The sequence below is a fragment of the Ursus arctos genome, unplaced genomic scaffold, assembly GCF_023065955.2.
Source record: "Ursus arctos isolate Adak ecotype North America unplaced genomic scaffold, UrsArc2.0 scaffold_12, whole genome shotgun sequence".
In the NCBI taxonomy this organism is placed as follows: domain Eukaryota; kingdom Metazoa; phylum Chordata; class Mammalia; order Carnivora; family Ursidae; genus Ursus; species Ursus arctos.
The window spans coordinates 27,965,809-27,986,798 of record NW_026622786.1 but is presented as its reverse complement, the minus strand read 5'-3'; the positions used below and the strand labels follow the sequence as shown (position 1 = coordinate 27,986,798).

Genomic DNA, 20,990 nt, shown 5'->3' with positions numbered 1-20,990 from the left:
TATGTTGAAAATTTAAGAGTGGGTTTTTATAATATTTAGGTACAGCCTAGTAATTTTCCAGAAACACGGGTTGCTAAGACAAATGAGTCATCTCTCCAGCCAAATTACCAATCCTTCCATGAGTAGAGTCAACATTTTCTCAACCAAGGAGCTTTGGTTGGGCTCAAAGGGGCAGCAAGAAAAATTCTGCCTTAAAAGGGTCAAAAATGAAACATCTTTGCTGCATCTGAAGTCGCCAGTGGGGGACATTATTCATTGATGGCCTTCATGATGTCATTGTCAAATAAATGAATGTGTCAACCAATAGCAAGTCTATACACCGGCCTATTGGGTTAAAGTCCTGCTTGTGGCAGGCTGTCCTTCTTTCAAGGCCCGAACAGGTTTTCTCCTTTTACAAACATTTCTTCCTACTTTCTCAGGAAGGCAAAACCACGTAGAAGTTAAGGGCTCCAAGTCAAAGTTCCTGTGTTCAAATCCTGGTTCTGCCTCTTACCTTCTGTGGGGTGTTAGGCAAGTTATTTCATGATTCCATGCATGTTTCCTCATCTGCCAAATGGTAGAAGGGTGTCCACTTCACATGTGTGCTGTGACTCTGATGTGTAAAGTAATTGGTATATAGCAAGTCCTCAATAAATGTTAAGTATTATTATTTTTAAAATATTCATGCCCTCTAACCCAGAAATTCTGCTTCTAAGAATTCATTCTAGGAAAGTTATCATGGGTTTATATAAAAAAACCAAAAAACTCTATTCCTTCAGGGATGCCTGGGTGGCTCAGTTGGTTAAGCGTCCGACTCTTGATTTTGGCTCGGGTCATGATCTCAGGGTCATGGAATCAGGCCTTGTGTTGGGCTCCACACTGTGTGTATGGCCTGCTTCTCTCCTGCTTCTCTCCGTCTCCCTCTGCCTCTCCCTGTGCTTGTGCTCTCTCACTGTCTCTAAAAAACAAAACAAAAAGCCAGCAAAAAAATTGTTTTTTCAGCATTTTTCATAACATTAAAAACTGAGTATAATCTGAGTAACCAAGAATAGGGAATTGGTTGAATAAATTATAATACACCCTCAACTGAAACACGATTCAACAATTAAATACCAGTATATCTCTAGATAAGACATGGGTGATATTCATGAGTTATGGTTAATAAGTGATAAAAACAAAAATATAAAAAATATGCATAATGGAGATAGTGTTTTATAAGAAGAATGAGAATACGTATGTGCAAGGAAAAGGGTATACCAGATGTTAACAGTGTCTAGGATTTTAGACTATTTTTCTTATCTATACTTTAAATTTTTCTGTAATTATAAGTAATCCATGAAAAATTCAATGAATTCCAAACTGTCTTTTATTATTCATTTCCTGTACTTGGCTGAGTGACCTGACCCTGGGTCCCTCTCAGAGAACAGAATAAGGCTATTCTAAGAGTGGGTACCTGGTCAAGAGCAGCTCACCCTCAGGTGGGCCCAGTGACCCATAAGATGTGAGGGGCTCTGCCCTACAGGGGGATAGTGAACATCAGGCAGAACAGCCCTTTAGGGATCTAGCTAAGAGAGTCAGGAATGGGATGGGCAACCTGGCAGGTGAGCAGAACAAACCACGTACCTTGGAGATGGGCCAGACACTCCCATAGAGGGAAACTGTGGGAGAAAAGGAAAGGAGGAGGTTCCCTGTGCTGCCTTCAGCTCCTGATGGCTTGCTCATTCTTTGGCCAGGTTTAACCCACAGGTATCCTTAAAATCAGCTTCAATTTCCAAGAGCATTTTCGAGTGAGTCTTTGTGTCTCCCAGCAAGAACAACTGACTACCAGTTCTCTTAGCACTGTCTTTCAAAATGGATTATGGATTTCTTCAGGGCAGGCAGTTTGCCTTCTTTGTCATGCACATGCAGCTCAAGGGTTGGCATATTTTAGTTGTTCATTTAATGCTTCATTCATTAGTGTCTTCACTCAACAAATATGTAATCTGCGTTTAGGGTGTGCTAAGTATGCTTCTGAGCACTGGGGCTACAACCATGAAAAAAAACCAGACCAAAAAATCCTGGCATTATGGATCGCTAAAACCTAATAAATAAAATATATGGTATGTTAGGTCATGACCGATGCTAGTGAGAAAAATATATCAAGAAAGAGAGTACTAAGGGAAGGAGGGTAGGCAGGAGTTGAGAGGTTGTAAAGAGCATAGCCAGGGAAGGCCTCCTAAGAAAGAAGCATTTGAGCAGAATCCTAAAGGAGATGAGGGGGCATGCCATGCAATTATTTGGGGGAAGAACATTCAGGTAGAGAAAACAGCAAGTGCAAATACCCAGGGGCATGGAGAGCCTAATGAATTAGAGAAAGAGCAATGGCACTGGTGTGACTGGAGGAGAGTTCATGAGGGGGAAGAGCAAGGCTTGTGGAAAGGGAAGAGATCAGGAAGCAGGCTTTTGCAGTAACCTAGGGGAAAGATGATGGTAATATGGCTGAATGTGGTAGTGATAGCAGTGGTCAGAAGAGGCAGACTTGATATCCTTAAAGAGACATGACCCCAAACAAAGGCTGTGGCTTCACTTTCCAGTTTTAGATTGAAGGCCAAGGCTACCCTTCAACCCATTCCTGCCTGGGGCAACCATTGACCTTTCTTGTATAATATGACTCATGTTGGTGTTAGACAATAGGGAATTTCCCCAGGCCTCTGCCTGGATGAATATTCTTTCTTGAACTACTCCCACCTTTCCTCCTTTCTGACTGTTCACCAATTGCCTAAAATAATTGAATTGTCCTTTTTCATATCTCCTTATCAACTCTTTGGCCAGCTCAGATGAAATAGCAAAATTTCCTTTTAAAATTAATCCACATATTTTCTTTTATGATGAAAAACAGACTCTTCATAGCCTTGGAAGGGAATAGAACGAGGTGGAAGGGAAGGGAGGCAGTCAGGAACACTTAAGTCCAATGCTCTTGGTGTGAAGTCACCCTTGGGTTGAAAGTTGGGAAGACCCTCAGGAAAGCGATTAAGGTTCCTTTCTATGCCATAAATCACTGCCAAGGAACATCAACAGCATCATGTGACCTCCAAGACTTAATATGCTTCCAAATATAGCTAGTAAGTTACTAAGGAGAAAGTTAGCCCCTTGAAAAACATCTCACTGAGGCTGAACAACATAACTTCTGTGAAATCAATAACCAACCCTCCTCCCCCAACTCCACCCCCCTACCAACTGAATACTGTTAATCAAAGGACAACCAGACAGCTCTGAAAATGTACATTGTCCCCATCCTTCTAGCTATGACCAAAGCAATCTGAGTATGAATTAATAACAGGGAGAAAATTATGTTCAAAAGCATGCCAGGAATGGGGCTGTCGAATTTCTGAGTCAACTAGAACTAGAGCTATTATCTGTTAGAATGTGTGGTTTAATTGCTCAAGGTCATTTTCAAGGAGTTGTACTAGAAACTGACAAAGTTTGTTGGAATTATTGGAATTTTTTCAAGCTTGGTCATGTTGGCCAACCTCATGGAGGAGTCAGATAAAATGTCAGAGGTCTGACTGCCCCAACTCCAAGTCACATATTTTCCTCCTTGCCTGTGCTCACTAGTTTTTCCTCAAGTCCATCGGTTCTGGGGTCAGATGATCTGGTTTTGAAATTTAACTTCACCACTAATTGGTGATATGGTCTTTAACAAGAAGCTTAACATCATTCAACGAATCTTTATTGCATACCTACTGTGTTCAGGTACTGTAAGCATTGACGAGTATACAGTTCGTGGAGCCTTGGTTTTCCCATAAGTAGATGGCACTAATATCCCCTCCCTTGATAGTAAACTTAGTGGGGAGTTGGATTAGCGGGAGAATTGAGATGCTTGCTGGGCATCCAGCACATAGTAGGTGCATAGTAAACAATATCCATTAGTGTAATTTTAAGAAAATCTTTAGATTTTAAAAGGGGGAAAGAACATTTTCTCAATCTACCGCCCCTTGAACTGGTAGATAAGAAAACGTGGTTCTCTTTGAGAAGGTAATCCAAAGTTGTCTCCACAACTTCACAGTCCTTTGAAATGGTCTCTCACTGGTTCATGCCTATGTTTCTGTGATGATTAATTCTATGTGTCAACTTGGCTAGGCTATAAAGTGCCCAGATACTTGGTCAAACATTATTCTGGGTGTTTTCTGTGAGGGTGTTTCTCAGTAACGCTAACATTTAAATTGGTAAAACAGATTGCTCTCCCTAGTGTGGGTGGGCCTCATTCAATCAGTTGAAGCCCTGAACAGAACAAAAAGACTGATCGCCCCACCAGGAAGGGAGAATTCTTTCTTGCCTGACTGCTTTTATAATAGGACATCAGCTTTTTTCCTGCCTGCAATTGTGAACTGAAATATCAGCTCTTTCCGGGTCTTGAGCCTGCCAGCCTTTGGACATAGACTACACCACTAATTCTCCTGGTTCTCAGGCCTTTGAACTTGGACTGAAAGTAAACCATTAGCTCTACTGGTTCATGCCAGCTCACTCGAACAGGTCTTGGGACAGGCCAGCCTCATAATCACATGAGCCAATTTCATATCCTAAATCTCTTTATAGATATAGATATATAGATATGTACATATATACACACAGAAATATATACATATATACACATATATCTATACATATATATAGATATATAAATTTATATATCTATCTCTGCATATCTATATGTCTATCCTATTGGTCTTTTTCTCTGTATATCTCTCTCTCTGTATATCTATATATCTATCCTATTGGTCTTTTTCTCTGGAGACAGGTTTCTAATACACTTCCTCAATTGATTTTCTACCAGTCCCCACAATCTATCCTGTACTCCAGCTGGGCTAAACCCATAAAGCTCCTTAGCCTACCATGCTCTCATGTGTCTTTCCCTCTTTGCACAAACTTTTCCTTTGCCTTAAAGCCCTCCTCCACCCTAATCTTCAGGGCCAACTTCTGCTCACTTGTCAAAACTCAATTTTAGTACCATTTAACCCAGACTGTAATATTTTGAATTGGGGCCCTCTCCCATAGCACCCACTGCTTACTTCCTTCCAGGACTTGTAACCTGTCACATATCGTGTCTGTGCCTTTATCTGGCTCCAGCAATAGAAGGTGAACCTCTTGATGGCAGGGGTGGTGACCTATTATTCATGGTACCTGGCACTATGTTAGTTACTGAGAGAAAACCAATAAATGTTTGTTTGTGCAAATAAAGGAATAAATGAGCATGTGAACAAAAGCATCTCTTTCTCCAATGAGATATAAAATGCAGAAGTTAAGAGAAAAGTCATTCTAGAATCATTGTACCACATCAATGAATTCATGTTGTCACTAGCCACTGGATTCAAAATCCTATTGAATGAGAGCTTCAAGCAAAGCAGTAAGGGTTTGGAGTAGACATTGAGGAGAAGCCAAGACAGCTTATGGGCACATTTTCATTAGTTTTGTCTGATGTAATCTTTCTAGAGAGATTCAAGTTAAGTCCTTCTTCAGGATTTTTGAAATCGAAAGGAATAACCACGGCCAACTTTTATGAATGAAGGAGGTTCATAAGCCCCAATAAAAGAAAGCAATGCAACTTCAATCCCCCACTGAGCATGAGATTTCTTGCATTTCAGACGCCTACTACTATAACCAGCCACCTGGAAACGCCCTTTTGCAATTCAAGATGAAAACTCCATCCTTCCACAGGGGCCGTCCTAGCTAGAGAGGGTAGAAGGCAAGGTTCATGCAAAGTGACCCTAAGGGTTCGATCCTAATCAAACCTCCCATGGGCCACTGCTCTTTGTCCTGAGATCCAGAGGGAGACGTTGGCAGATCCAGGTCATCTGTGACCCCTCAAGCTGAGAGTCAGAGAGCAGCCGCAGTGGCTTCTCACCTCAGAAGCACCATTGATGGCATCATTGGCAACCATGCTCTGTTGGTTCCCAGTAGGGCTCAGCGAAACCAAGAAGCCGGAAGACAAGAGGTGACAGAAGTTGCAAAGTTGAGAGTCAGGGGCAGGTATAATTCCAGATGGGTCAGGGACTTGTAGGGAAAGGAGAAGAGAGTCCAGGAATCCTGGGCAGGTCAGGCTGGACTAAGAAGAGCCTATGATGGAGAGAAGACTGACCTCTTATCCTAGACATCTGGAATTCCCCTATCTTGTCCTAGTCTCTGCTAACCCAGACAGGTTGACCTAGAACGGGAGTTTCCACTTGACATCCAAAGGCCAGTACTGGGGAGAAGAGCGAGATGGGTTAGTGTGCTGTGGACACCAGATGAGTGGAGGACTTAGAGGAAATTGGAGTCCACATGGAGTATAAGGAGGTGAGTCTTGCACCTGATGGAGATGAAGCACCTACCTCATTTGGTGTGAAAGTTCTCATACTGCCAGGATCGGGGTGTCGGAGATGAAACACCCTTGGCTACTGCCCTGAGTGGGGTCCCTTTTGCAGCTGTTGAAAGTGTTATAACACTGCTATAAGAGCTATTGTGGTCGGCGTGGTCTAGACCACAGAAACAATAAGAATTAATACTCTCTATTAGCTAAATTTTGCCTTTAAATTTTCTTTCAATTGTCCATTTTTAGAATAGCCTTAGCTTTAAAAAAAAATGTATTTTCATCTCTTGCTTTCCAGAAAGTGGATGAAAACATCTTACTATTCCAGATTAAATAAATCTCTGCACAGCCAAGCATGCGCCGGGGAGAGCTGGGCTCGCTTTGAGCTAGCCTCCTCAAACACACCCACTTTTCACAAATGTGATGATTAAGCACCACACACAGAGTAGTTTAGTATATTCCAGCCATGAATTGCCCAGCACTTGATCAGAGCAGTAAATGGCGCTGTGATTACAAAACTCCAACAGAGATTTCAACGTACAGGATCCCTTTGCTCACACAGCATAGCGTGTACATCTCCGTGGACGATTCTGGCGTCCGGACGTCCAGCCCTGGCTTCCGTGTCCTTTTGGCATCCGGGACACAGTTCTCCTTGCACTGCCCAGATTTGTTACCACTGAGGCCCAGAGCACGATCTTGTCTTCCTTCTTATTCCTCCTAAATCCTCCTAAATCCACACCGGCAGGACCCTGTGGGGGCTGTGTCTCAGCTCAGAGGCAGAGGAAAGAGTGGTGCCCCACGCATGCCCCCGGAAAGCCATGGGGATCCCAGGTGAGAGGAGAACCTTCTCAGGTTTCCGAAGGCCTCCCCCCACCCTCTCCTCAGACCAGGGGTCAGTCCCTGCTCCCAGCCCCTTCAGGAGGTGGTGACCTCAGCCAGTCCTGGAAGAGGGCTGCTTATCTCCCCTGGCTAGGCTTTGAGCAGGCCTGCCCCGAGGCCTGGGTGGCTCCCACCCAAGGGAACAAACAGTACCCAGAATCACCCTTCAGTGACCCTTGCTCATGGAAGAGGCATGATGTGAAAAGTCTCCACATCCTCCGTTTTTGGCTTTATAATGCATTATCTTATTACTTCCAGATGTTTTTACTAATAATACTTGCTTGATCTAACGTAAGAGTGAGGCTCTGTTCCCTGAACACCCAGTGGATGTGGGGAAATAATCTAGGAGTGAGAAAACAGAATATTTTGGATTAAATACATTTTTTTGCCTGAATGATTCTCATAGTTGGTAATCCACCCATGATAACATTCAGATCAGAAAGGAACAAATGAAACTATCTTCATTTTCAGATAACAATGGCTAATGTAGAAAATTCCAAGGAACCTAAAAACAAACAAACAAAACCCCTCTTAGTTTAGCTAGGTTGCAGGATACAAGATCAATATTCAAAAATCAATTACAGTTATCTATAATATCAATGACCATGTGGAAATCAAAATTAAAAACAATACCGTTTATAGGGCCCAGTCTATACCATTCTACACCTTCCAAGGGTGGTCTCCTTCTGACATATGCATGGCTGTATCCCCATCCCCTCGAAGAGTAGGGACTCAGAAAATATTTATGGACTGAGTGACTGACTGTTGATTAAACAAATAAGAAAAAGAAAAGAGCAGAAACAATCGTGTATACAGGGAAGAACAGGTCCATGTTCCCTAAAGAATGAGGCAATAATCTTCACATGCGCGTGTCTTAGACAAGCCCCACCTAACAAACCTTCGTGGGCCACGGTCTATGCAGCCATTTCTCCTTCTTCAGAATTCCCACAAATAATGCAGTATGGGTCACTGTGTAGTACCCTCAGTTCAATTCTATTCCAAAGCATTTATGAGCCATACTGTGCACTGGGCACTATGCCGGCAACGGGGGTTCAGAGATGAGCAAGGACTGCTTCTAGCCTAGAGAAGCTCCAGACACAGTTGGAGACAGATAAGCAAGAGGACGTTCCCACAGGTGAGCCCAGGGTGTTAAGACAGTGAGCAGAACAGCCCCGTCTAGCCTGGGGGTGAAGCAGAAGTCTCCCTAAAGCCATTAGACAGATGGGGAGATGGGCAGACAGGCAATTCATCCCTCCTGAGAGTGTAGTCTCGGTCACGCACCTGGCTAAACACTATTTACGTCATCTCGGTGAGCCTTCTGCTACCCTGAAAGGTAAGGTGATTCTTCCACTGACCTCAGTCTGGGAGAACAAGTAGCATGAGGCCAAGAGGAGGAAGGGAAAAGCTCCCGCCAGGTCAAGAGAGCATTCTGGGCAAAGGCAGGGGCATGCGCTCTGCCCGGGATGCCTGGGGGTCCTCCAGCACAGATCGTTTGTATTCCTGTTGAACACTTGACCGAGACTGGGGTGGGAAAGGAACCAGAAGTAGTTTACAGGAGCCAGACCCTGGAAGGCTTTGTTACAGTGCCAGCACATGCCAGTGACCTTCAGACTGGGCTTCGTGGAAGCCTGTCACTCACAAGGCTAAGCCACAGCCCTGCAAATGTTTGCTTCAAATTTCACATGAATGGTTTTAGAAGAATGTTGGTGTCTGGCCCATACCTCCCACTCCTTAACACTTCAGCACACACCTGCACAGTCAACGCGGCCAGCCCTGGCATTTCCTTGAGCTCTTTCTCTGAGGGCCTGATTCCGCTGCGCCTGGCCATGCAGCGGGTTCCCCACACCCCCCAGCCCTCAAACAATGCCGTGGGTTATAAAACCCCAGCTTCATTTCCCCTTGGGAGAAATAACACGGCGCCATGTGTCCTGTGCCGGCTCCCCAGAGTTCCCCAGGGGAACTAAGCTCGGGTTGCCCACGGAGCAATTTATTTGATCTTCTTCTCATGGGCTGCTCTCCCTTCCCAGTGGTCCCTCCCTAGCCCCTGCAGGGGGTTCGCAGCAGCTCCTCCCAGAGAAATGGCTGTATTCAAATCCTTGTGTCAAGGTCTCTTTCTGGGGTAGCCCAAGCTAAGACACATGCGCACATGCACATAAACACACACACGGTACCTCCAGTGGGATTCAAGGACCAACAGTGAAGAAAAACACTGGTTGGGGATCAGGGGAGGGAGCTCGTCACTAAATATTCTTTTTGCCTTTCTGTTTGTGGACTATATCGGTGGATTTTCTATTTAAAAATAGATTTTTTAAGCTACCCCCCAATTACCTTAAATCATTAAAAAGCAACTGTAATTTTACATCAGTATAATCGGGGCACCTGGGTGCCTCAGTCGGTTGAGCATCTGATTCTGGATTGTGGCTCAGGTCATGGTCTCAGGGTCCTGGGATCAAGCCCCACATCAGGCCCTGTGCTCAGTGCGGTGTCCACTCGCGATTCTCTCTCTCCTTCTGCCCCCTCCCCCCACTTGCGTGCACGCTCTCACTCTAAAATAAAATAAGTGAAATCTTTAATATATATATATATATATATATATATATATATATATATATATATATATATATATATAATCACATGTGCTCTGTATCAAATGTTTACACACTGGAAACCACCAGTGTGTTAATTCATGCTGCCAGGGCAAATGCTCTTTGAGACACTCAGAAGAATTTAGCTCCTCTGCTAATTTGAGTCATGATTTTGAATATTCAATAAAGGTGTCAGTGAGTAGAGAGATTGTGGCTCTGTGTGGGTGACTTCTGAAAATCAAGGTCTGTGCATGCCCTCTCACACCAGTGTGTACAGACGCGTTGCTGTGGCATGCTGCGAAACCACACGCAGGCTGACAAAGCCGTGATCACCTCCTCTCGCCTCTGCATACTCCTTAGCTGTGCAGTCAGGAAAAGACTGCCCAAGCACCTGTCCTAAATTTGGACTGCTCTTGACGTGACTTTTTATGTTTAACAAAAGCAATGAAAGAACTTAGATACCGTTAATGATTCAACATTAGACTCAACATTTCCTCCTCCTCCGCATTCGAGATCTTGGATCTGTTTAATTCAGAGCATCCTGAGATTGCAAGGCAAGCTGTGCGAAAATAAGCCAAGTCAAGCTGTTGCTAGTTTTAGCACTTATCTCTGTGAATCAAACTTTCTCAACCTTGAGTGACAGAAACCAGTGCAGGAATAAATTGGACCCCAAGACTGATCAAAAATGACAAACACAGCCCTGACCGTGAACGTGAAATGTTTAATGCTTGGCAAAACAGCCTCCTTGTTCGGAGTGCTTGGCCTTATACAAGCAAATGTTACCCGTGTATGCCTATAAAGTGAAGTCACTCTTCCTCGGCTTCTCCTATTCGGCGTTCAATGTAATATTTTATTTGAAAAACAAGTTGCATTTCCCATTGTTTGCACCTGTGACGTGGAAGATGGTGAGCCCACAGGCTCCTTACAGAGACCAGTGCCGTGTGTGTCAGATGCATGTGTCAGGCAGGCCGCCCTGACAGCCATGTGGGGAGGGGATAGCGGGCAGTGAGGCCATATTCCTCTGCAGCCCAGGAACCAACATTGGGAAGGCAGGCTGGAGACAGAGATTGGGCATCGAAAGCTTATGAGGAGGTGGCTGTTGTTTCAGGTGTAGGTGCGAGAGTCCAGGGAACACGTATAAAATAAGAAGATAAGGAGGTCCGGAGTACAGCCTGAGGAGCGATGCCATTCTCACCAACCAGTCTTCCTACAGGCATAGGTGTTAACTGCGTAACCCGGCCAACAACTCCTCGAGGAGTCCAACTTTGCATTCAAGGTCCTTGAGTCCCCCGCAGGGACCAGCATGAAACCTTGCATACAGCAGGTACGCTATAAATGCTTCTTGGTTGACTGATTTAGTCCAGAAGGTGAAGGATTGTGTCAGTGAGAATCCCATTTAAACAAATCCCTCGGAATTCCCACGTTATCCCTAACCTTGTTGAAATGTCTCCACCTGGGCAGAGAGAGCAGCTAGCAACTTTTTTTTAAATTATGATTTATTTTTAATTGGAAAGAATGTACACACACTGGCTGCTTTTAGATGACATCCTTTCTCATGAGCAAAAGAGAGAAAAGAATGAGAAAGGAGAGAGCAAGGAAGAGAAGGAACAAGAAAGAAGCAAAGAAAGAAAGGAGTGCAAGGCCCCTCAGCAGCCACCTGGTGTAGAGGAAGGAAGGGCTGCTTCTCCACATGTCTTGATTTCTTTCCACTGCTGAGAGTTAGTAAGGGATGCTGTGTAATCACTGCCCTTCTCTCTCCCAGCCTGCTCCACTCCTGTCCACCAATCCCTTCCAGGTTTCCAAAGCAGAGTCTGGGCCCCCCACGGTGGGACTCACCCAGCAGCTCAAGAGAGTCCTGCACTTGTGTTCCTGGGGCCCAGCCCCTCCCTATCTCTTCCTCTCCCCCCTCCCCGAAGATCACGGTGGGGGGATCTAGAGGCGTGCCTCCTTTCATGGTGTGTGCCTTGCCCTCCTAATCTCTCTTCTTGGGTGGGAGCAGAACCACTAAAATCAGAGAAATGTTCTCTTTGGAGAAGTGATTCCTGTCCTTCCCCGGGAAGGACTTGGGTGCCTACCCTCATTGTCGCTGTTGTCCCTGTGGGCTGGCCAGGCTGGGACCCACTGTGGACTCAACTCCTCTCTGCCCCTATTTCTACGTGTGTAACCTTTGGTTGAGATGGGAAGTCCAGTAAGTCTGGATGGGAAAAAGGTCACAGAAGGGCAGCACTGTAAGGGAGGGAAAGGGGGAGGGAGGGATGCTGCCTTGGGGTGAGTGGGGTGCCCTGGGGTAATCCCAAGCACAGGCCCCAGGTCCTCTGATCCACCAGCAGGAATCTAAGGAACCTAGGCTTCAGGGCCCCTTGCCTGCATTTCCAAAACCCTGTGCTTTAATTTCATATTTGTAATTTTTTTTTAAAGAAGGCATCCTTAAACTATAAAGTCTTCAAGGACCCCCAAACCAAAGCCAGCCCTTGCCACCAGTGGCTTGGGGCCACTTTCCTCCTGCTGCTGCCTGCCAGGATTGCTCCATGCCTGGACTGCTGAGCTTCCAAATTACTACTTGCCTCACTCACTGGTCTCCAGCCACTGGTCCCCTTGTTCCTTGAACACACCAGGTAGTGGCCAAGCATCAGTCTTTGCCCTGGACGCTCCCCTGCCTAGAATGTTCTTCTCCTGGTGCTCACTTCCTATCAACTCTGGTGGTACCTTCTCCATGAACCTGCCCTGAGCTCCCTATTTAAGGTGAAACTCACTGCTCCCTCTACCCTGCGCTCGCTCCTACCTCCCCACATCCTGCTTATGTCTACATCATTTATCATCTGCTAATACCCCTCATAATTTAGTTACTGATTGTTTCTTGTGTGTCCCCTCCCCTCCACCACGAGAACGCAAGTTCCACGAAGAAAGGGAAATTCAAATTCTGTTCTGTTCATTAACATCTTCTTAGCATCTAATACATAGTGTGGTAGCCATTTGGTTAATATTTGACTCATAAATGCATAACGTTGCAGGACCCGAGGCAGGGACAACTCTGACCAATGAGCATCCAAAAGAGAGAAAAGAAAATTCCTTCTCGGGGGTGACTTGGCTTCCCAGGCTGGGCCAGTCTCCCGATCTGAGGCCATGGGCGCCAGTACATCCTGGCCCTGCCTGTCTGCCACAGGATGCATCATTTGGCCCTGGACAGTGCTGCTACCTAAGAAGTCTCCAGAAACGCTGAGCCTGTGATAGGAGAGGGGCTGGAGCCTGCCGTCTGTCCCGTTGGTGCCGGCGACCGTGGGACTCTTCACGTATGTGTGCAATCCTAGGAAAGCGGAGCCAATTACTAATATGGCCAAGAGCACAGATGTTTACTCAGAGCCGGCGCTGATTTCCTGCCTTAGCACATCTGGCAGGCCCACACCGGCAGGCCTGCCCCGGGGGGGCGGTGGTGGAGCCCCCTGGTCTGAGGGCCTTGTGTCATTTTATCCTCACGGGGATACATCTCTGAGGGGGGTTTGCCCTGGCGCCAGGAAGAGGGCGTGTGTCTCTGAGGTACAGGGTGTCCATGAGGCACCCCCTTCCTGGAGCCCGAGATCCACAGCCAGCCAGCCGGGACCCCCTCCCCTCGGCAGACAATGCTGATGACATCATGACAATCCGGGCTTTATCTAGTCACTTAGCCTTGCCAAAGCTCTTTGTCATTCGTCTTTCATTTTCTGGTCATCCAAACCTGTAAGGAAGACCAGGAAACATCATCCCATTTTCCACAGGAAGAATGTGCGCCTGAGTGCCTAAGGGAGGCACAGGGTCACAGACACAGCACAGGTCAAGGCCAGACGGGCTTCTGCAGTCACAGCCGCACCCTGTCCCCTGTGCTCAGGGACATGGGCTCTTGACACCCCAGGTTTAACACTTGCTGCATCAACCAGTTCCTAGAACCCTCCAAGCCCCCGGGGGCAGTGGCTGCGTTGGGTCCTCCCGCGGCGAGGCTGGTGGGTAGCTGAGTGACTGGCCTCGGTGCCCACCGCATGCTCTTCTCCGATCACCGCCGCGGAACCGTAACTGTCCTGCCACGATTACCAAAAAAGAACAAAAACAAAAAGACATTTCTTTTTGGAAAATGGTCATCAGCGGAGAGTCGCAAACATCGAAGGGGCCACAGCCGGGTGAATTTCATGACGGGAGGAGCGAGGCTGTGGCTGGAAGGAGCATTCACAGCTGTCGCTCCCGCGAGCTTGCAGGTGTCGGACGTTGTGTTAAGTGCTTTGCACGCGATCTCATTTAGGCCTCCTGGCTACGCTAGGACGTAGGTGATACTGTTATTCTCGTCCAAACAGATAGGGCAACTGGGGCCTAGAGTTTCATTCAGTGCTTGAAGTCTTACCGCAGGGAGGTGGGGGAGCCCAGGTTCAAATTCTGAGTCTGCCTAGTACAGCCCAAGTTCTGAAAGTCTATATCGCCCTGCTCCGCGAGCCCCGCCCCGTGCAAATGAAATCCGGCCGCCTGCGTGGACTCCTACACGTGTCTGAACCCACCTGTCTTCGCTTCTCTTAATTCATCCTCTGGCGCTCTGTCCCTGCTTTCTGCTCGCATTCTCTCTCCCCCCCCTTATCACAGGGCCTTCTTCTCTTTTCTTGAGCTGACCTGGAAACTCAAAATCATGCGAGCAGTCCATTTGCTCAAAAAATGGTTTCCGGCGACTATTTTGTGCCGAGCTCTGTACTAGACGCTGGGGAAATGGCAGTGAACAAAACAGACAAGAACCCGTGACTTCAGGACGTGATCATGCTAGCAGAGAGACAAACACAAACAAATATACAAGGTAAAGTCAGGAGGGATAAGGCTAGGAGGGAAATGGGGCGAGGAGAGGTGGAATGGAGGGGGGAGGGGCTGCTCTTTGAGATGTGGGGTCAAGGAAGCCCTCCCTGAAGAAAGGGCATTTGGGCAGAGACCAGAGTCCGGGGAGGAGGGAGTCCTGCCACTGACCTAGGAAGAATATCCCACGTGATAGGAATGAGCTTGGCATTGCCACCATATTTAGCAAAAATAATAATATAAAGAAATAAAAGAAAACTTGGGCACCTATTAAATTCAAATTTCAGATAAACAACAAATATTTTGAGACATATTTATACTTTAAAAATCACTCATTGTTTATCTGAAATTTAAACTTAACTGGGAATCCTGTATTTTATCTGGCAAGCTGACCTTGTGTGTTTAAAAAGCAGCAAGAAGACCAATGTGGCTGAAGTGGGGGAGTGAGAAGATTGAGGGACACGAGGATGGGGGAACTTGCAGAGGGGAGGGTGGCTGACATTTCAAACCGGGAGAAGCCGTCTGGATAAGCTTCCAGTTCTCCTAGTGGAATTATCTCTGGGACATCCGAGAGAGAAACATGTCCTCTGAGCTGTGAAAGAGGAGACAGGAGAGGACGTGACACGGGAGGAATTAGTCTAGTCTGGGTCATAAAGACGATTGTGTCTGTGGCATCTCTTCTCCAAACAAGGTGAAGCTCTAGGAAACCCCCTGGCATTGACTTGACCTTGGGTCTTTTACCCAGCGAAGAAGCTGGATCCTGAACAGGACTGAGGGGGCGGCATGCGGTGTGAACCTCAAGCCCAGGGATTAAGCCATAGAAGGCGCAGGGGTTGGGGAGTGGGGGCATCTCCTCTCATGATGGGGTGAGGGGGTGGCGGAGTCAGAGATCAGCAAGGGCTGGGGCTCAAGGGTTCCTGGCGGCTGTGACCAGCGGAGGATCAAGCATCTGCCATTGGCCGTGGTAGTTTATTTGGGTATGTGAGCTGGAAGGAAACCATGGTGACTGATCTGAGCTGTAAGTACTGAGGTTGAAATAGAAAACACCCTTTGAGGTTAAAATGTAAATAATCCACTGAGTCTCCTCCTGGCTGACTTTGGGATCTAGAGAAAAGCAAGAAAACCTGGAGTAGACATTTTAGGGAAACTTTCCACTACAACCCCAAACACCTACTTCATAGGTCACCTTGAGGATGAGATGAGGAAATGTATGGGAAAGCGCTGTGTTTGGTACATAGGACCTTATATGTTCAATGTCCCTTCTCCATTGTACCCTCTCTTCCCAAGTCCTGGGACCTGGACGGACCTTGAGTGCCTCACAAAAATAAAAAAGAAGCTATAGTGTCGAATCCTGGACATCCTGAAGCTCACACTACAATTGGACCTCTTCCCTTTCTGTAAGTAGTGACCCCAGGGGATTCAAGTGTCTGGCCCACAGCAGCTAAATGTATTGTTGTTAAATGTATGGCAGGGAAATAAATGGACTCAGCCTTACGGTTCCCCCGGAGTCAGATTTTGCACATTCAAACCAACAGAAAGGAAGTAGGGCAGCCTGAGCAGGGCTATAGAGAATTAGGAGCAAGCTGTTCCCCGCCCGTCCCAGTGCAGGGCTGTTGCCTCATAGCCTACTGAGTGCGGGCCAGGGAAGCGGCCAGCACCCAGCACAGCAGCTGCCTTATAAGGACATTCGCCCAGCCTGCCAGGTGTGTCATCCCTGGGTCCGCGAGGAGGCCGGTGACGTCCCCAGTGAGTCAAGGCTGGGTGGGTGAAGCAGCCTCAGAAAGCCACATGGGTGGCAAGTGAGAGTTCTCACTCCCCCCTTCCATGTTTCCATATGCTTTAGATTATTATCTCATTTACCTTTGCAACTGGTGAAAGAGACAAAAGGATTTTTTAATTAAAAAAAAAAAAAGTACCCATAAGCCATTGCTTCAGGAACAAAGGAAAGTCTCTCTGTATTTTTTTTTTTTTTTTGGCAGAGGTGGGTGGGGAGATGAAATGAAGAACATGTAGTTCTGTGGAGAGATCCCCTTGAGAATGAATACATGATGGCCCCTCAAAGACAAGGCAATATCCAGAGTGAGGGAGAGTCGGCCTCAACCAAGGGGTGCCACTGGGAGCCCTAGGTTCCTCCTGTTGCCTCCCAACAGAGACAAGCCAGGAATGGGCAGGGAGCTTTGGGGAGAAGGGGGCCTTCTGGATTATTTGAAGGCAGAGGAAGTGGATGTGGGCCTGACATCCCACAGTGGAGGTGGTATGGAGTCGTAGTTAAGACCGAAGCTTTTGTAATCCTGTGGATCTGGGTGTGAATCCTGACTGCGCCGCTTTCCCTGGGTGAACTTGAGCAAGTTAATTAGTCTTTGTAAGTCTGGACTGCCTCTTGTGTGAGGTAGTTCTTCATTCAACAAATCCCTACATGGCACTTTCCAATGCTTTACTCCCATTAACTCATCGACGTTTCATAACCGACCTATGAAGCAGACTCTCCTCTCGTCCCCACTTGCCCGTGGTCACACAGCTGGTCATTGGCAGAACCAAAATTCCACTCCAGAGTTGACCACCTCCAAGGCCTGTGCCCCCAATGCTAAGCTGTGCTGCTGGGAGTTTACAGTTGTGCCCATTTCACCTGAGCAGAGGATTAAATGGACCAAGGCATGTAAAAGCCCATACTACTGTGCCTTGCCTGTGGTTAATGTTCAGTGAACATGACCCGTTATTCCCCTCAGTGAACATGACCCGTTATTCCCCTTTATCTCAGGGGCGGGAGATTACCTGGAAGCAGACCCCTTGAGGAAGGTGCCAGTGCCAATGATTAGAAAGGGGAGCCCCTGGAAGAAACTGGTCCAAGAGTGGGGGAAGCAAGCCCAGGAGATGGAAGGAGGCAAAGTTGTGAGATTTCAGGTGAAGTGTCCCAAGGGAGGGACTTGTGAGTTTGTCTCCATTGAGTGCTGGGCTTTGCACTCACAAAGTCTGTCAGTCCCTGGATAAGGGGTACTCTGAGGAAATGGAAACACCCAGGCCCTTCTGGGCTCTGCACTTGGGGGCAAAGCAGTCTAGTCATCAGCAGGCAGTTTTCCAAAGGAGTTGCAGGCATGGGCCTGTTGGAAAAAACATAGCAGCAAGCAGGTCCCCCCACCATGGCAGCTGGGCCCCAGGCTGGAGTAATACCATCTCCCTCCTCCCCCACTCCTAGATTTCCCTCACTCTCCACCAGCACTTCTGCTTGTCTGGGTGGCCTGCTTGCTGGGTGACATAGACTTTAATCCCCGAAGGGTCTGGACCCCTGGTTACCAAACTCTTATCAGGTGTGGTTGCTACAGTTGTCCATCTACAAGTAGAACTGGGCACCAAGACATGTCCCAATGGATCCCCTAAGCTCCAAACCTGTTCTTCCCCATCCCCATGATACAGCAGCAGTCCTACCTCCTCAAGATGATCAGAGGCGATTACCCTGCCATGTTGGGTATATGCATGGTTCCCATGTCTGCCATCATGGCAACTCTATTCATTGATCCGTGATGTCAGCACTGGGATGGCTGAGGGCAGGCCACTTGGTATCTACGCATCAAGTCATCCTGTTGACCTGAGTCTCTGATTCTGTAGGGAGTCTCTGCTGGACACTCACCTGTAACAACGTCTATACATGAGGCCTCCTCTGTATACCCTTCTCCTGTATCACCTCAACCCTGATCTTCTTTTTTTTTTTTTTATAATGATTTTTTATTATATTATGTTAGTCACCATACAGTACATCCCCGGTTTTCGATGTAAGGCTCGATGATTCATTAGTTGTGTATAACACCCACTGCACCATGCAATATGTGCCCTCCTTACTACCCATCACCGGCCTATCCCATTCCCCCACCCCCCTCCCCTCTGTAGTCCTCAGTTTGTTTCTCATAGTCCATAGTCTCTCATGTTTCATTCCCCCTTCTGATTACCCCCCCTTTCTTTATCCCTTTCTTCCCCTACTGATCATTCTAGTTCTTATGTTCCATAGATGAGAGAAATCATATGATAGTTGTCTTTCTCTGCTTGACTTATTTCACTTAGCATTATCTCCTCCAGTGCCGTCCATGTTGTAGCAAATGTTGAGAACTCGTTCTTTCTGATAGCTGAGTAATATTCCATTGTATATATGGACCACAACTTCTTAATCCAGTCGTCTGTTGAAGGGCATCTCGGCCCCTTCCACGATTTAGCTATTGTGGACATTGCTGCTATGAACATTGGGGTGCATATGGCCCTTCTCTTCACTACGTCTGTATCTTTGGGGTAAACACCCAGTAGTGCAATGGCTGGATCATAGGGTAGCTCAATTTTTAACTTTTTAAGGGACCTCCACACGGTTTTCCAGAGTGGCTGTACCAACTTGCATTCCCACCAACAATGTAGGAGGGATCCCCTTTCTCCACATCCTCTCCAACAATTGTTGTTTCTTGCCTTGTCTATTTTTGCCATTCTAACTGGCGTAAGGTGGTATCTCAGTGTGGTTTTGATTTGAATTTCCTTGATGGCTAATGATTTTGAACATTTTTTCATGTGTCTGTTAGCCATTTGTATGTCTTCATTGGAAAAGTGTCTGTTCATATCTTCTGCCCATTTTTTGATTTGTTTATTTGTTTCTCGTGTATTGAGTTTGAGAAGTTCTTTGTAGATCTTGGATACCAGTCCTTTATCTGTAGTGTCATTTGCAAATATCTTCTCCCATTCCGTGGGCTGCCTCTTAGTTTTTCTGACTGTTTCCTTGGCTGTGCAGAAACTTTTAATCTTGCTGAAGTCCCATAAATTCATTTTATCTTTTGTTTCTCTTGCCTTTGGGGATGTATCATGAAAAAGGTTGCTTTGGCCGATGTCGTAGAGGTTGCTGCCTATGTTCTCCTCTAGAATTTTGATGGATTCCCGTCTCACATCGAGGTCTTTCATCCATTTGGAGTTTATTTTTGTGTATGGTGTGAGATAGTGGTCAAGTTTCATTCTTTTGCATGTAGCTGTCCAATTTCCCCAGCACCATTTATTGAAGAGACTGTCTTTTATCCACTGGATGTTTTTTCCTGCTTTATCAAATATTAGTTGCCCAAAGAGCTGAGGGTCCATTTCTGGGCTCTCTATTCTGTTCCATTGATCTATGTGTCTGTTTTTGTGCCAGTACCATGCTGTCTTTGTGATCACAGCTTTGTAGTACAGCTCGAAATCCGGCATTGTGATGCCCCCAGCTTTGTTTTTCCTTTTCAACAGTTCCTTGGAGATTCGGGGTCTTTTCTGGTTCCATACAAATTTAAGGACTATTTGTTCCAGTTCTTTGAAAAATGTCCTCGGTATTTTGATCGGGATAGCATTGAAAGTGTAGATTGCTCTGGGTAGCATGGACATTTTAACTATGTTAATTCTTCCGATCCATGAGCATGGAATATCTTTCCATCTTTTTATGTCTTCCTCAATGTCTTTTAAGAGTGATTTATAGTTTCTAGAATAAAGGTCCTTTACGTCTCTGGTTAAGTTAATTCCAAGGTAACATATGGTTTTTGGTGCTATTGTAAATGGGATGGATTCCCTAATTTCTCTTTCTTCGTTCTCGTTATTCGTGTACAGAAATGCAACTGATTTCTGAGCATTGATTTTGTATCCCGCCACGTTACTGAATTGCTCTATAACTTCTAATAGTTTGGGAGTGGCTTCTTTTGGGTTTTCCATATAGAGTATCACGTCATCTGCGAAGAGAGACATTTTGACTTCTTCTTTGCCGATTTGAATACCTTTGATCCCTTTTTGTTGTCTGATTGCTGTTGCAAGGACTTCTAGTACTATGTTGAATAATAGTGGCGAGAGTGGGCATCCTTGTCGTGTTCCTGATCTTAAGGGAAAGGCTTCCAGCTTTTCCCCATTGAGAATAATATTTGCAGTAGGCTTTTCATAGAGGACTTTTATGAGATTGAGAAATGTACCTTCTATTCATACACTCTGAAGCGTTTTAATCAGGAAAGGATGCTGTATTTTGTCAAATGCTTTTTCAGCATCGATTGAGAGGATCATATGGTTCCTGAGTCTTTTCTTGTTGATATGATGTATCACGCTGATTGATTTGCGAATATTGAACCACGCTTGCATCCCAGGTATGAATCCCACTTGATCGTGGTGGATAATCCTTTTAATGAACTGTTGGATTCTATTAGCAAGTATCTTGTTGAGGATTTTGGCGTCCATATTCATTAGGGCAATCGGTCTGTAATTCTCCTTTTTGAGGGGGTCTTTGCCTGGTTTGGGGATCAAGGTAATATTGGCCTCATAGAATGAGTTTGGTAGCTTTCCTTCTGTTTCTATTTTTTGAAATAGCTTTAGGAGAATAGGTATTATTTCTTCTTTGAATGTTTGGTAGAATTCCCCAGGAAAACCGTCCAGGCCTGGAGTTTTGTTATTTGGAAGAT

At 46.1% G+C, this 20,990-nt stretch overlaps 1 long non-coding RNA gene across 1 annotated transcript in view; it reads left to right on the top strand.

The window, feature by feature from the left end:
- Nucleotides 1–9,858: 9,858 nt before the first annotated feature.
- Nucleotides 9,859–20,990, top strand: part of LOC113254385 (uncharacterized) — a 66,811-nt gene continuing 55,679 nt past the window's right edge. Inside the window, exons 1-2 of the long non-coding RNA XR_007190384.2 lie at nucleotides 9,859–14,572; nucleotides 15,853–15,962. This is a non-coding gene — a long non-coding RNA (uncharacterized LOC113254385). The remainder of the gene's footprint in view (nucleotides 14,573–15,852; nucleotides 15,963–20,990) is intronic.